This window comes from Carassius gibelio, chromosome B22 (genome assembly GCF_023724105.1).
Source record: "Carassius gibelio isolate Cgi1373 ecotype wild population from Czech Republic chromosome B22, carGib1.2-hapl.c, whole genome shotgun sequence".
Taxonomy (NCBI): domain Eukaryota; kingdom Metazoa; phylum Chordata; class Actinopteri; order Cypriniformes; family Cyprinidae; genus Carassius; species Carassius gibelio.
Window position 1 is genome coordinate 15984211 of NC_068417.1, and position 16159 is coordinate 16000369.

Sequence of the window (16159 nt, forward strand, 5' to 3'; positions counted from 1 at the left end):
GTAGACTGATTGAAAAACAAAATTAACAAAAGTTAGCTCTAAAAGCAGCTGCTGAGATAGAGTATATACTTTTCCAGATTTTATTTCATAATCTCAATGCCTGGAAATTACTATTTTCAGTTCAGAATGGAGACCTGAAGTAGATCTTGCAATGATAAAAATTAACCTGGAAAATGAAACAAAGCCATAAATTTTTTTTGTTACTTACCAATTTGGTGCCAGCAGCACAGACAAAACAAAACAAGTGTGTGAAACATTTCTACAAGTTCAGTGTGTGATTTTAAAAAGACTGTCTGCTAAAAACAGCTCTGTGTTTCCTCCCCCAACAGAGTTTGACCTTCCTAGTTCACTCTCCACATTTCTATACAATACAGAGTTATAGTTCTTCTGAAGACTTTAACTGTTCTTGATGAGTGAAATAATCTTTATTTGATTTAACTTATTTTTGAAATGTAACTATGTGTAAATATTTGACTGGGTTTGCTAAATGTTTTTACAGATTGTGTGAACTGTGGATGGACTCTTTCATTGTAAAATATGATTTAAAAAAAATGTGTTTTGTGTGTGTGTGTGTGTGTGTGTGTGTATTCAGTTTTCAGTTTTGTGTATGAATAAATTAATTAAATGGTTAGTTAAAGCCATGTATGATCTCATGGTACAAGTTTGATGTTCGTCTGAGTCAAACTGAAACCTGCTGTGGTCTGATTTCTGTAGAAATGTGTTTTGATCTGTTGGTGGACAAACCTCATGTAGGTGAAAGTGGACATTCAGAGCATCGGTGTTTAGTTTGTAGATGAAGAGTGTCTTCCTTTCCTGCCTCTGTGAACAGCTTTTTGTGAAACTATAATCTACAAAAAATAAATAAAGTATTATTTAATGTTTTAGTGTTTTAGTTCGCAGTGGGGTGACTAACTTCATATAGTTCAGATTTGACCAAACCTCTGAAAAGAGCCGAACTATTATCATGAGTGTATCTGAATCATGAGTGTGTATCTGAATCAGGATGTGGTTTGTATGATGTTGTTTAAAAATATCATCATGACACTCTTGTAGGTTTGTCTGAGGAGTGAATGTTTAAATCAGAGATGTTCTTCTGCTGTTTGTTCATATTATTAGTATCTTGATGAGTTCAGACACTGACAAATAAATAAAGTGGTTTAACTCTTTTGAATGTCTTTTTTACTTTATGTTATTATTCTTAACACCAGATGGCGCCATGAAATAATTGAAGGACCACATCATTTCTAGACTCTAGATTCTTTTCAGTTTGCTTAATGACCCAACCGCTCCACAGAGGACGCTATATCCTCTGAACTCCAACTGAGTCTGGCCCATCTGGAGGAGAAGAACACTCACATTCTAATGCTATTTTTGGATTTTAGTTCGCCATTCAATTCGATTATCCCCCATTATTTGGTATGCAAACTGGGACCTTTGGGCCTTGGTACTCCTTTAAGTAACTGACTACTGGACTTCTTAACAGACAGACCACAGTTTGTGAGGGTTGGTCATCACTCCTCCAGTACCATCTCTCTGAGCACCTCAGGGCTGTGTCCTGAGCCCATTATTATTCACCATGATGACTCATGGCGGCCTTGCCAGGTCCAGTACAAAAATTTATTATTTATTTATTTATTTGTAGTGAGTTTTGTGTGTGTTATATGTAGACAATGAAAAACTGTTTATTTGTCTTTTGCAATGTGCAATAATTGTTCTATATGCTGCTGCCAAATAAGTGCAATGATTTGCTTTTAGATGTTGCTAATTACGACTGCTAATTAAAATGTATTTCAATGCTTCAAAAAATTCTAACTGACCCTCTGATGTCACATGGACTACTTTGATGATGTTTTTCTTACCTTTCTGTACATGGACAGTAGACCGTACACACAGCTTCAATGGAGGAACTGAGAGCTCTCGGACTAAATCTAAAATATCTTAAACTGTGTTCAGAAGATAAACGGTGGTCTCACGGGTTTGGACCAACATGAGAGTGAGTCATTAATGACATAATTTAGATTTGGATGGGGGAACTAACCCTTTAAGGGCATGTGCAAACAATGTAAGTGGGGACAGCTGTGTGCAATGAACAGTGATGAAGTCAGACAAAGGCTAATGTGAAAACAGTTCCTGAAGTGGGGTGACGAAATGGGGATGTGAGACCACTAGTGGACACCCAGGGATACACGAACCAGACACTATGACACTTAGCTTACCTATCATAAACATTTGACAGAATTATTATTCAGGTCTTTATTTTCAACATTAAAATGGTATTTGTTGTGCATAATGTTGTGTAGATCCCCCTCGTGCTGCCAAAATAAAACCTAAAGAATGGAATCGTGTTTCTGATGAATTGAGTTTTTTTCTTCTTCCTGAATATATGACAGTGTTTTAAATGTGAGAAAATCCTGTCACACTGTCATTTACAGTAGTATTAAAATGACATTCATCATCTTTCTTCCTCATCTAAAAAAACTTTATTAGCAAGAACTAGTAAGACATTCTCTAAATGAAGTTGCACTTTTTGTTTTTCTATTATTATTTTATTATTTAATATAAGTACAAAAGATAATTTATTTACATTGAGACGGATGCCAGTTTACAGTGCTGGTGTTTGATAGTCTAGGACATGTACACAGGCTGGTGATCCATGGACTTTGCATTGGGGGCTATCTAAAATAAGGGCTAAACAATTGGCAAAGTACTGTTTAATCTCAGAAATTATAGGAAGCATGTTTATTTGGAAAAATTTTCCTGTACCCATAGAACTGTATAATCCATAACAATCTGCTGATTTGCTTTAATCTGTTGGATCATTCAAAAAATGTATTCCTAATGAAACTTGACTTGTAATGTGGAATCAAATAAAGTATATAAAATGTGTGTGTTGATGTTCTCCCTTGATTAAAGTGAAGTGACCCGTCAAAGTGTGGTGATGAATGCCAGTACAATTCAGTTTGATATTGGCTAATAGTAGAATTATGTGCACATATTGCATGTAGAAAGTATTTTACATTTAATAATTTGTATTGTTCATGTTACTTGTATGACTGGGTATTTCAAAATATAATCAAATAAGTTTAAATGAAAACTTAAACAGCAGATGGATTTTGATTGTACACTTGTTTTTTTTTTGGGGGGGGGGGGGGGGGGGGGGCGAAAACAAGAACATACACAACAGTACAAAATACAAAATATCAACAGTAGTGACACTTGAATAGTCAATAACAAAATGTAAAACAGAGTAAAAACAATAAATGAAAACAAAAAAACTGAGTTCCGTCTTTCTCTCTCTCTCTCTCATTTTATTGGCGGGTGGCAACCAACTTGCAACTTCAAGGCTTCATGTACTTAGCATTAAAAATATATAAATAAATAAAAAAATTGTAACCCAGTGTAATAATTTACAACGTGTTTTTATATATATATATATATATATATATATATATATATACATATGTGCATTTCATAAATGTATATGGTTTTGGATAAGTTCTATGTTAATTAAGTTGATTTTATTTTTATTTTTGTATTTTTATATTTCTATTGTTGATCCAATATTATTCACTTGTCCACGATGGGTATCCAATCTATGCTCTAGATTAAGGTGAAGGGGGCGGGAATAATTGAGGGCAAAGTTGAACGAGGAAGAATTGGGAGAGCACGAGGGAGAAGAGCGTGCGATCATCTGGTGTTATATTGTTTCACAAAATATATAGTGTAACTAATGCTATAATGTGTTGCAATAGTTTATGTAGTTAAGGTGTTGTCGGAATGAGAACAAAAACTTATACTACAGAGACGGGTAAGAATTATTTATCCTCAAAAAATTTCTGGTTGTGTTAATTCCAGCCTCCATTTACTAATACAGCGAATGGACTAATTATAGAGACTGAACAGTGTCTATCTTGCTCGGATGGATTGTGTGTTTAGTTGGCGAGTCGTCAGCATGAGGATTCGTGGCAGTTTCAGATGAGGATTACAGATGACTTGTGAGCTAACGTGAGTGCTCGGAATTCCTTTGGCCTTAAAGAAATCGCCGCGATAGTGGAGTTGACGGACATCTAACGTCGTGAGGTGAAACACGCTCTTCTGATTGGATGGTTCAAGGTAGGGCTGGGCGATATATCTAACGATATGATCATGCGCATCTAATCAGTAAAGCTGCTTCCGTGATCACCGCTAAAATCTCCATCACCTGCTTATAATTGGAGTGGCATTTAATAGACAGAGCCGTAGATCGCTGACGAGCCACGCCATATCGTGTTCATTATCACAGATGAATCGCCTTCGATATGAACGCGATATGGCGTGGCTTGTCAGCGATCTACAGCTCTGTCTATCAGAGGTGGGACTTTCAAGTCACAAGCAAGTCTTCAAGTCATATTCAAGTCCTCAAAGGGTTAAAGCTAAAGAGATAATTAAGTGACTAATTAAATGATTGTGCATTAGTGATGAACATCTGCTGTTAACAATCAACATCACTGAAGTAAAGAGAAACACAAGAACTACAACTGAATTTAGCCACAGCCTTCAACTGAAAAAAAAAGTAAAAGAAAAAAAAACACTATGCCACCATAATTGTGGTCAAGGTTTGCTTTAAGTAGTGTCTTGACCCTTTTACTAATTCAAACCAATTTGATTCAAAACAATTGCAATATTGTTTTCGCAACAAACATGTATGCATTGTTGAGTCAAACCTTGCAATAACAGATGATCTTATGCTTTTTCTGCTTATAACTCATGATGACTGAACATCATGAAATTGTGTTTATCTTTGGATAGTAGACTGACACTCAGCTATTACTGAACTGAAGTAAAAATAATCACAATGCTTCAATGTTGGAAAAACAAAAAAGGAGACAATCAGTTCAGGTTTTTAGACAAACACACTTATCACACGATCCTCAACAGTGGTGACAATTTTTCATACTGCAGTGCATGACGGGAGTTTTTACCCAGCATGCAACATTTTGTTGATTGTCACCACTGTTGAGAGTCATATGCTGGATCTTGATGTCTGTGTGTGTCTACAGAGTATGGCTCTTCAAATTTTGTATGCACTTAGTAGATTTAAAATCCACTTACTTTAATTTTTTTCCCATAGTGTAGTTTTACTGGGTTGATTATGCTAAACTTAAATAGAGCTAATGTTAATTTGATTGTAATCTGACCACCTATCACATACAGATTAATTTCTTCTCTCTGCTTTACAGCACCTCATGCAATGCTACATAAAGAGATCTAACATGACAGTCAAGGGTCAAGAGCCCCACTAAAGCAAACACCGATCTCCATTATGGTTGCATCACTTTAACCAATAAAACATCAACATCTGATCCTCTGTAATTCTCAAGAACAGCAGGTGTTCATCATTAATGCACAATCATCATTTAATTAGTCACTTAATTATCTCATTAACTTTAACCCTTTGAGGACTTGGGATATGACTTGAAGACTTGCTTGTGAATTGAAAGTCCCAACTCTGGTAAAAGCTGAATGTCAGTCAACAATCCAAAGAAGACTATCTCATGATGTCCAAGTCAACATGAGATAAAAGCAGAAAAAGCATAAGATCATCTGTTACTGCAAGGTTCGACTCAGCAATTACCTCATTAACTTTAACCCTTTGAGGATTTGGATATGACTTGAAGACTTGCTTGTGACTTGAAAGTCCCACCTCTGCTGTCTATTAAATGCCACTCCAATTATAAGCAGGTGATGGCGATTTTAGCGGTGATCACGGAAGCAGCTTTACTGATTAGATGCGCATGACCATATCGTTAGATATATCGCCCAGCCCTAGTTCAAGGTATTTTTATTTTTTTGTTTGTTGCTCAGTGTTGAGTGAAGCGGTCTTTTGTTTATTTGTTGACCACAACGTACCCCAGCATCAAACAGGCCTGCAACGTGAAAATAACGAACTTTCATATTGATTGAGTTTAAGTGTGAGCTCATATTGCCGGCTTAGTATTTGTTTGAAGAGTTTATTAAGTTTGAGGACTCACATTTGAAGTATAACAACAGAGGGGAACAAATGTCCATTTACAACAAGAGTGAATGTGAAATGTGTACTTGATTTTATTGTTTTATTCATTTGTGTGAATATGTGAAATTCACATTGCTTATTTAAATAATTTAATTTTACCTTTGGAAAAAATCCTGGAACGTGATCATTTTACATTTTATCCAGTAAATTGTTATTTACAGTCTACTTGAGTGTTTTCAGTTTATTATTATTTGAGTTAAAAAGGAAATATATACATTGATTATTTCTTTTATTGGTAAAACAATTGATTTATTTACAGAAGTTCAATTCTAATTCATTATTGTTTGAATTTATTTTAAAGTTTAAGGGACCCAAGGAACTAAGTAACAAATACAGTTACATAGAACAAGTTGAAGTAAGTAAATAAGAACACTTATCTCACAATATTTGATAAACCAAAGTTTATTCATACGAACTCAGAGCGCACCATTATCTATCTATATAGAAAGGGAAAAAAGCGCTACAAAATAAAAATACTTGTGGAAACACCCTATATGCTGTGCTCTAACCCTGTATATTTAAGAAACTTAAAGATAGCTTTGCTACAGGGTCCCCGCGGGTCCTTAAAAAGTCTTGAAATGTCTTAAATACAATTTTCGATTTTTAAGGTCTGAAAATGTCTTGAATCCTGGAATTTTCCATATGAATGTCTTAAATTTCATGTGGGGTCTTAAATTTCATGTCCGACTCGTCATTTTTATTTATTTTTTCAACCGCAATTTGACCAGCACAACATTTGGGGGCAGCACTTCGTGGGTGCAACCTGCATCATACCATATGTCACATACGAGTAAGTGATTGATGAACGCGTAGCGCTGATGGTTCGCCACCACGGCATTTTGCGAAATCGCAAGCATGGGCAAAGACGATAAAGCTGTGGACAAGACCATGATTGTCAGGTCTCGCTATCTTGGTTCTCAGTTTTTGAGCACCTCAATGGCAGAAGACTAGCTGGAGCACTTTAAGGTAAGACTCTAAAAGTAACATTTAAAATGATTTGAATATGTTAAAATGTGTTTTTGTTTCCTAATGAATATTTGGGACAAAAATATCGATGCGTCCCAATTCTTGGATTGATTTAATTTTTTTTTCGAATGCGTTGCAAATTGATTATGAGCTTAGTTTTTGCAGATGGCGCTCTAGGCTAGTTTTTAACCGAACACTCAAATGCTCACGACGAAGAGCGCTCGTGCGTTCTGCTGAGTCTGAGAATGTAATTGATATATTGCTTTTATGACGCAAGATTAATGTAAACGCCCCACTGCAAACACCCTTGTACTTCGCTTCAACCTTTTCGAACTTTATTAATTATTATTTTATAGTAGGTTCAAGTGGTGTGTGGCACGCAGTGGCATCTGCTGTTAAAAACTAAACTAAGAATCGATTCGAGAGAGAATCGCAATGCATTCAGAAAAATTGGAATCGATCCAGAATAATTTCTCGATTCAAAATGCATCGATATATTGTCCCAGCCAATCAGTTAAAAAAATGTTGTGGGTGGGTGACATCTAGGCATAGGACTACTGCATTATGGATGGAAGGCAGTGCTGTAAATAACTTTATTGTATAAAGCATTCAATATGCATTATGCTTCTTGCATATTTTTTATGTGAAAAGTAAAATTTAATTGAATTAAATAATGTAGCCCAGTTCATAATTAGACTCCAAATATCTGTTTTGTGCTTCTCAATTTTAGGTTAACAACGTTGACACTGAACCCTATCACATAGGCCCAATTCGTGAGCATTCACTATTATGGCTTAACTTGTTTCTCAAACATTTTTTTCTTTCAAATCAAGGACCACTTAGCCAATAAAAAAAAAGAAAAAAAAAAACTTGACATATTTGGATTAATGAGCATCCCTAATGCATGTACAAATGCAGGCCATTTTAGTCTTCTGAAACCATGGCTAACTTCACCTGCTAATAATGTGCATGATTAGAAAACAAGTCATGAGAAGTGAATTGGAAATGTACAACGGTGTCACAGTCCATGTCAGTCATTTTTGGTTGATGACTTTTGCTCACAGACCTCTTTGGTAATCTGGCATACCTCCAGTGGTCCCCAGACCACAGTTTGAGAATCACTACTTTAGACAAACCATCTAATCTGAGTGAACATGAATGAAAATTTTATCATTCTTGAGGTGGACTTTGTTTTGATTTTATTTTTTTATAATTTCAGGAGGGCACCAAGGAACTTAATTTAAGGAACATGCTTTCTGTGTCAATGGATGGACCCACAGTAAATTGGAAAGTCATGGATCTCCTACAACTGGAACATGCAATAAATTTCTGATCCTGATCTTTCCTACAATTGTCTGTCATTCATTAGGTCTATGCATAGATTATTGTATGTGCTTGCATTTATCTGTGTCTGAAATGACATAGAAAACACTAATCAGACCCTGAACAACATTTTCTTGGGGGAGAACCCCCAAACCCAGCTCAAGGCTATTAGGCAGCAACATTTAACCATAATTTAGATCAAGTATGATGAAATGGGCTTTTGTAATGTCCTGGGGCTGTCTTCCATGTCTTTTTCAAACTGCTATGAGGGGCCAGAATTTAGAAATTACCTGAAGTACCTTAAAGGCTGATAGTTTAAACATAGTCAACCATGTCAGGGTTGTAAGGTCAATCAGCACTTGGTATAAAAGTTTTTGTGACCCTTTGACCTGTCTTGAGCGTGGCTGTGGTGAGTTGTGCCACACTAATGCTTCGCCACATCAATCTGTGTTGTCGGACTGAACATTTTCCTGTATTTTTGTTTAGATAAAGTCTTACATTTTCCCTTTAGAGGACTTAAAAAGGTCTTAAAAGTCATTAAATTTGCTGTTAAAAAATGTGAAGATACCCTGTGCTACATTCCCACATTTTCTCATCTGCCCCCAAAACCCACTTTTTCTGCCATGATTCTCTTATTTTTGTTTTAATTAACGATTTGGCCTCACTTTTACCAAATGGGACTTTCATTATTTCCTCATCCTTTAGTTTCAGTGCATTCTTTGCAGTCAGATCTGCAATCTCATTGCCCTCCACACCAGTATGAGATGGAACCCAACAAAACTGAAGATTAATTCCAATTCTCTCTATTTTTTAACATTATTGTGGATATTTCGTTATGTAAATCCTCTCTTATTGTTTCAGTTGAGTTCAAACTATTAAGTGCAGCAACAGAATCTGAACAGATAATAACTCTTTTAGGTCTTACTTCTTCTACCCATTGCAATCCTAAAATTATGGCTACTACTTCAGCTGTAAATACAGATAAATTGTCATTAATTCTTTTGCAAATTGTTACATCAAATTCTGGTATGTACACTCCTACTCCTACATGATCATTCCTCAAATCTTTAGATCCATCTGTGAATATAGGTATGTACTGATAGTAGTTCTGCTTAACGTATTCTTGAACCAAATATCCAATATTATCAGCATTCCTTTCAGTCCAGTCTTTCTTTAGCTCTAAAAGTTTCAAGTCTACATTAGGGCTGGGAAATATCCATGGAGGAACATTACCCCATACCATATTTGGGCCATACTCAAATCTCTTTAGACCATATTCTTTCACTTCTCTATTAATATTCCAGCCAAATCCTTTACCTTTTCGTTCCTGCAAATACTCCCAGCAATCACTCAAGACCTCTGTAGCTGGTTGTTCATTCCCAGATCCTTTTAACTTAACCCAGTATGTCAGTCTGTCTTAAGTTTAGTGGTAATTCTTTAGATTCTACCAGTAGCGCATTAGTAGGAGTTGTTTTAATAGCACCAATACTAAGCCTAAGAGCTCTGAACTGTATTCTGTCTAGTTTTCCTAAGACACTCTTAGCTGCCGCTCCATAAACCATACACCCATAATCTATGCATGATCTTATTAAGGCCCTGTATATATCAAGTAAGGACTGTTTATCTGCGCCCCAATCATATCCTGAAACTGATCTCATAAGATTAAGTACTTTAATACATTTAGTTTCAATCTGTTTAACATGTGTCCTCCATAGACATCATCAAACCATAATCCTAAATATTTGAACTTTGTTACCCTTTCCATATTCTGTCCATATAGTTTGAGCTGTATATTTCCTAACTTTCTTTTCCTGGTTAAGAGCATATAACATGATTTAGCAACTGACATCTTAAATCCCCAGTCATATGTCCATCTTTCAATTTTGAATATAGCATTCTGAATATTATTAATCATGTGTTTGAGTTCCATCTTTCCGACTCTGCCTCTCTTTTATAGCTGATCATGTTACAGAGCTGATGTCTATTAACTTAATTAGATGATATATCTTCTCCCAGCTGAATCTTTTTAGATTATTTTAGCCCTTTGCTGCCCCCTTGCAAACTTTTTTGAGACCTGTAACAGTCATCACATTTGAAATGAGCTCATTTAGTTGATAAAAGTGTAACATCTGTCCATGTAAACATTTGTTGTGTAATCTTTGTTCTATTGTGAATAAAATATTGGCTCGTGTGATTAGAAAGTCTTTCAGTTTTCATTTTATTCAAATAAAATCTACAACAACAGAAAACAAACAAAAAACCCAACATTTCCAGAAATCTGGTTGTATTTCCTTGCAGTGAGAGTCAGTGTCAGTGGCGCTAGGACAGGACTCAGCCCCCCAAGGATTTTCCTGTTTTTGGTTGTCACTTTCATTAACATTAAAGATTAAACATTAAAAAACAAAAAAGTGGCTTATGTGTGGCCTATAAACAACTGATATTATGGGGGAGGGGTCAAGCAACACAAGCAAACAATGCGGAAACTGTGCAAGAGATATGCCGTGAACTTCAGTCAATTCATAGAGAAAGTGAAAGTAAAAATACAAAAAACCGACACTATTTTCTAACACTGCATTAACGCTGCATATTCTGTGAGAGACAACGAGAGATGAAACTACTTCGACATATGATGATAACAGTAGCCTATATAGCTGTCCTATATTATTCACTTAATAATAACATTTCTCTTGTGGCCCGTAAAGAGAAAAACATGAGAAGAAACCAGGGCTGAAGTGGACTACTTTTCAGCCCTTTATGTCTTTGTTTGTTTTTTTTTTTGTTTTTTTTGTACTGGCATTTTAGTGCCGCCTTTGTGCTTTCTATTATAATATATTTTATTATTTGTAATGTTTTACTCGCATATTTCCAACAATTTTTTATTTATTTATTTATCTTTTTTATGACCAAGATAAAATCACGGGAGTCAAAATATAAGTACTTCATCATTGCCAATTAACTCACTTCAGAAATGGAAAATAAGGGACAATTGCAATTCTTATTCTTTAAGAAAATAGTGTTTATTCTTGTAGAAAATAAGAGACAGAATAAGTACTGTAACATAATGTAGGCCTACAGCATATTGATGCCTTGTCCAGCCGTAGTGAGTTTCTATATGTGTGTTAACATTCAGTAGCAAATGAAGACTGACACCAGGATGTGATTTTTCCAAAAAAAGTTTTTCGATTTCAGTTTAATAAGAAATAATTTTTAGTCACATAAATCACGGTTTACACAACTCACTTATATTACACTGCTCATTTCACATTCCTCACTTATATTACACTGCTCCCTACTATCCATGCATCTTTGCTCTTTCGTGTTTTTTCACCTTCTCTGAGAGATGATGCATTTTGGTGACACCTGTAGTTGTCCATCTGTAATAGCCTGGACATCGGTAATTGCAGATGAACGTTTCTTCCTGGGGCTGTCCCCACATCTCCCTGCACAGACAGATATTAACACAAATATGCAGAGAAACACTTATCTTTGTTCAAGGTTGCCTGGCTCAGCCCTGAACCTTACCAGGTACAGTTCATATCAAACAGACATTTAAGCCAGCTTCTCAGAGTAAACAGCAGACTGAATCCATATTCAACTTATTTTCTAACATTCAGACACAGCAACATAATACATGTCCTAATCACTTGTTGGTCACAAGATGGCAGGTCCTGATGACCTCTGTGACATAAAGTAGAAATTCTTAAGAGGCAAAGATATCTGCATGTAAAAGCTTACTGTTATACAATCCATTGTTTCACTACAGGGGAGATATTCACATACATTTTGATGTTGAACAACTAATATATGCTAACTAAAAAAAATTAGTCAACCAATTACCAATCTAGGAGGTTAAATACTGGAGCTCTGCTTTGTACAGCATCTCCAGCAGCATATATCTTATGTGCATGCTGCACATATGTTCTTGAAAAACAAAGGATGTTTTATATAAAATACCCATAAGTTTCAAGCATTATTTTTTTTCAACAGCATGGCCAGTAGAGCTGCACGATTAATCGTTAAAAGATCGCGATCTCGATTCAGACACCCTCTCGATCTCATTTCTAAAAGACAACGATTCCCCGAGTCTGTTAAACCTTTGACAAAGTCTTACCGGATCATTCAAATCCGTGCGCGCACTGCCGCTGACACAGAGAGAGCTCTTACCATGTTTGGTTAAGAAACATCTTCACAAACAGTCTTTTCAACTACACAGTATTATATCTGTCTTACAGTCATTTATATTATCACAGAAATACTGGGATAAAGTTTATAGTTTAAATATAAACATTGATGTCTATATGGCAGCGATCAAAATATAACAAATCCCCTTTTGAAAGTTCTGCGCTTTAAATAACGTTTGTGTCGATTGCATTGTTTCACCAATAGGTGGCGACAAGTGTCTTAATTTATTTGTCAATGAATTAATTTTTCATTCAAGAGAATCGTTCAAAAACGCTGATTCATCCAGAAATGAAACAACTGTAGTAGGTTTATGAGTGAGTCGTTGAATCAGTGATCTAAACAACTTTTTCATCATTCTAATATTAAAAAAACTGGGGTTTTAAATATATTATATATACACTACCAGTCAAAAGTTTTTGAACCATAAGATGTGTAATGTTTTTTTAAAGTCTCTTCTGCTCACCAAACTATATTTATCTGATCCAAAGTACAGCAAAAACAGTAAAGTTTTGAAATATTTACCATTTAAAATAACTGCTTTCACTTGAATGTATTTTAAAATGTAATTTATTTCTGTGGTGTGCAGCTGTATTTTCAGCATCATAACTTCAGTGTCACATGATCTTCAGAAATCATTCTAATATGCTGTTTTGCCGTTCAAAAAAAACATTATTATTATTATTATTATTGTTATTATTATGTTGAAAACAGATGAGTAGATTTTTTTCAGGTTTCTTTGATAGAAAGTTCAGAAGAACAATAATTGTGTGTAATAGAAATATTTTGTTATAAATGTCTTTGTCACACTTGATCAATTTAAAGAATCCTTGCAAAATAAAATAATTAATTTATATACTTGTGATAATGATAATGTTAATAGTAATAATAATAATAAAGAATCGTAGGAGAATCGTGATCTCTATATGAGATCAAAAAATCGTGATTCTCAATTTATCCAGAATCGTGCAGCCCTAATGGCCAGGAAGTAACTCTCATAATACAATGAAACGGATAACTAAACAAGACCAAGATGGTGGTGTGAACACATCGCGAGGCTCAGCCGTTGTGCAGTTTTCACAAGTCAGTTGAAATGAGTAGAACAGACAGGTACATAACTTTCAATATTTACTGCACGTCAACAGACATTAAGAGTTTTATCCTACACTTCAAGTATTATCTTTGTAAGAAAAGTGTTTTTGGTCACTAGCTTTGTAGATGCATGTCACACATTACATGTACACATTACATGCACGTTCTTGCCTTTGACCACAATGAATTTGAAGTAGTGCTTATATCTCCACCTTGAAAATGCCAACTTTTCACCAGATTGCTCCTGACTCGCCATTTCTGCTGCTGCTGCGAATCTCTGTGTAGCTGTTGCGTGTGTGTGTGTGTGTGTGTGTGTTTGGCGCCGCTGGCGCTGCCACTGCCGCGTGTGCCGACATGTTTGTAAAAATACTGGCTCTGATTGGCTACCATGAAACACATGACTCTGCCTTAGCCAATCACAATCTTATCTCGTCATTAACCCACCTGCTCACTCGCTGAGTCGCTGTGTGCGCCAGGGGTGCGTTCGGATTGTATAGTTTCACTTTGACAGCGAATAACTTTACATCATTACGAAAAATTATTTTAAAGCTTGTGTCATGTGGTGCCCCCCTAGTTGTGTGAATGGTTGGTGCCCCTGGGCACTGGCCCAAGTGCCCTTATGGATAATCCGGTTCTGGAGATATTTAATCAGAATATTTACTAGGGCTGAACGATATATCGTTATCGTATCTATATCTAGATATGAACTTTCAAGATATTAATATCGAAAAAAGCAACGATATAGACGATATAGATTTCCCCTCTCCGCGCTCGCCCTGCATACAACTCTGGCAGTCACAACAAACATGAGTTTTACAAGTGCCCTTGACTGCACCGCTAAAGCCAGCACGCACACACTAGGGACGTGGGAACTATATTGTGAGAGGGGGGATGGCGTTTCCATGGTGACGTGTCATTGCTTGTCACGTAACACACTGCAGCAGCAACAGCGCTGAATGAATGATGATTTGCTTTTATATAATTTTTCCTTTTTTATTCAGAATATTCACAAATATTCACAAATTGTTCCTGCTCCCAAGCAATAGCTCTGAGCTCGTTATGCGAACCACAGCTATAGTAAACAGTCACTTTTGGACATCAACAAATGATGTTCCAACATAGTTTTAGATCATCCTTTCGACTTCAGCGAACTCCCACCGGAGCTACTGAGATCAGCGCCGACAAGCGGATCACTCGTAGCGACTGGAAGTGCTCGGCGTCGAGACTGCAAACAAAGACGGGGAAAGCGTGGAGGGCAGCGTGCTAAGCTAAGGCTAAACCCACATTAACCAGCTCTGCCCAGCAACTTCCTTGCCAATGTACGGTCTCTGATGAACATAATGGACGAACTAAAGATCTGGACCCTCACAGAGAAATGGCTTATGGACTGCAATGTTATGTTTTTCACTGAAACATGGCTCTGCAATGATGTCCCACACAGCTTGGTACATATGGATGGACGCTCTTTCTTCAGGCTTGACATTGTAGCAGAAACCTCTGGTAAAAACAAGGGTGGTGGAGTTGCTATTAGCAAATTACAAACCCTGCACCTGGATGGAGACTTTATTGTTCCTGGGGACTTCAATCACTGCACTTTAAGATCTGTTCTCCCCAAATTTCATCAAAATGTCTCCTGCACTACAAGGGGACATAAAACATTGGACCAGGTTAATACTAATGTGACTGATGCCTACAAAGTCACACCTCTCCCCCACCTGGGTCAGTCTGACCTCTCTTTGTTCCTGCTCCCAAAGTCTACCCAAACGTGTGAAACCTACAATAAGGACTGTTCAAATCTGGCTGGAATGTGCTGACTCCACTCTTCAACATCAATTTCAGCACACAAACTGGAGTGAGTCTGTGTGGTGGAAAAATTCATTTAACATTACTTCTGTATACCTATATATGCATGTGTTTTCTTAGAATTGCTGTGTGGGTTCAGAAGGGTGACACCTGGGGGGAAAACAGATGTCTGAGGATGACCTGAGGGGGTCACCTAAGTCCTAAATGTGTGAGAAACCGCCCATAGAGAGTGTTCCTTGTTATGTGTGGAAATTTACAACTGCTGAGACTCTGTAACCTTGAAGCAGCAGAGGTATATAAGGTGGAGGACTGCCCTCTTCCTGGGTCGGTTTCACTCTGCAGGAACTCAGTAGCCGTGTTTCCACTATCGAGCTAAACATGTTACCATAGTAAACATGGTAAAATATGACCGCTTGAAGAAATCAGACGTCAGCTCCTTATTCTCTATCACAATCGTGTATTTATTAAGTAACTCATATTATCTGTCACAAGACTCGTCTCGAGAGTTTTTCTCACGTTGCCTATCATAAAAGAATATAGCCTAATAATGTTTTTTGTTCGGGAGCTTTTATAAAAAATAGAGATATTATCATTCATTCTAAATGTGACGGCTACTGTGGCTAATAAACAGAAACAGACTCGACTGAATAAGCAGGCTATTTTCATGAGCGTTAAAAATAAATAAATAAAATAGAAATAAGTATATTTATGTGTGATTAATTTTGAGTCCTGATAAGTTAAATC

General features: G+C 36.4%; 1 protein-coding gene and 1 long non-coding RNA gene across 3 annotated transcripts in view; one reads left to right on the plus strand and one right to left on the minus strand.

Annotated features, from left to right (window-relative positions):
* Window positions 1–16159, minus strand: part of LOC127987236 (uncharacterized) — a 156922-nt gene that overhangs the window by 131534 nt on the left and 9229 nt on the right. The window lies entirely within an intron of this gene.
* Window positions 3594–8357, plus strand: LOC127987260 (uncharacterized). The gene is made up of 4 exons (XR_008161138.1): window positions 3594–3808; window positions 3937–4113; window positions 5816–7018; window positions 8238–8357. It is a non-coding gene; the product is annotated as an uncharacterized LOC127987260 (long non-coding RNA).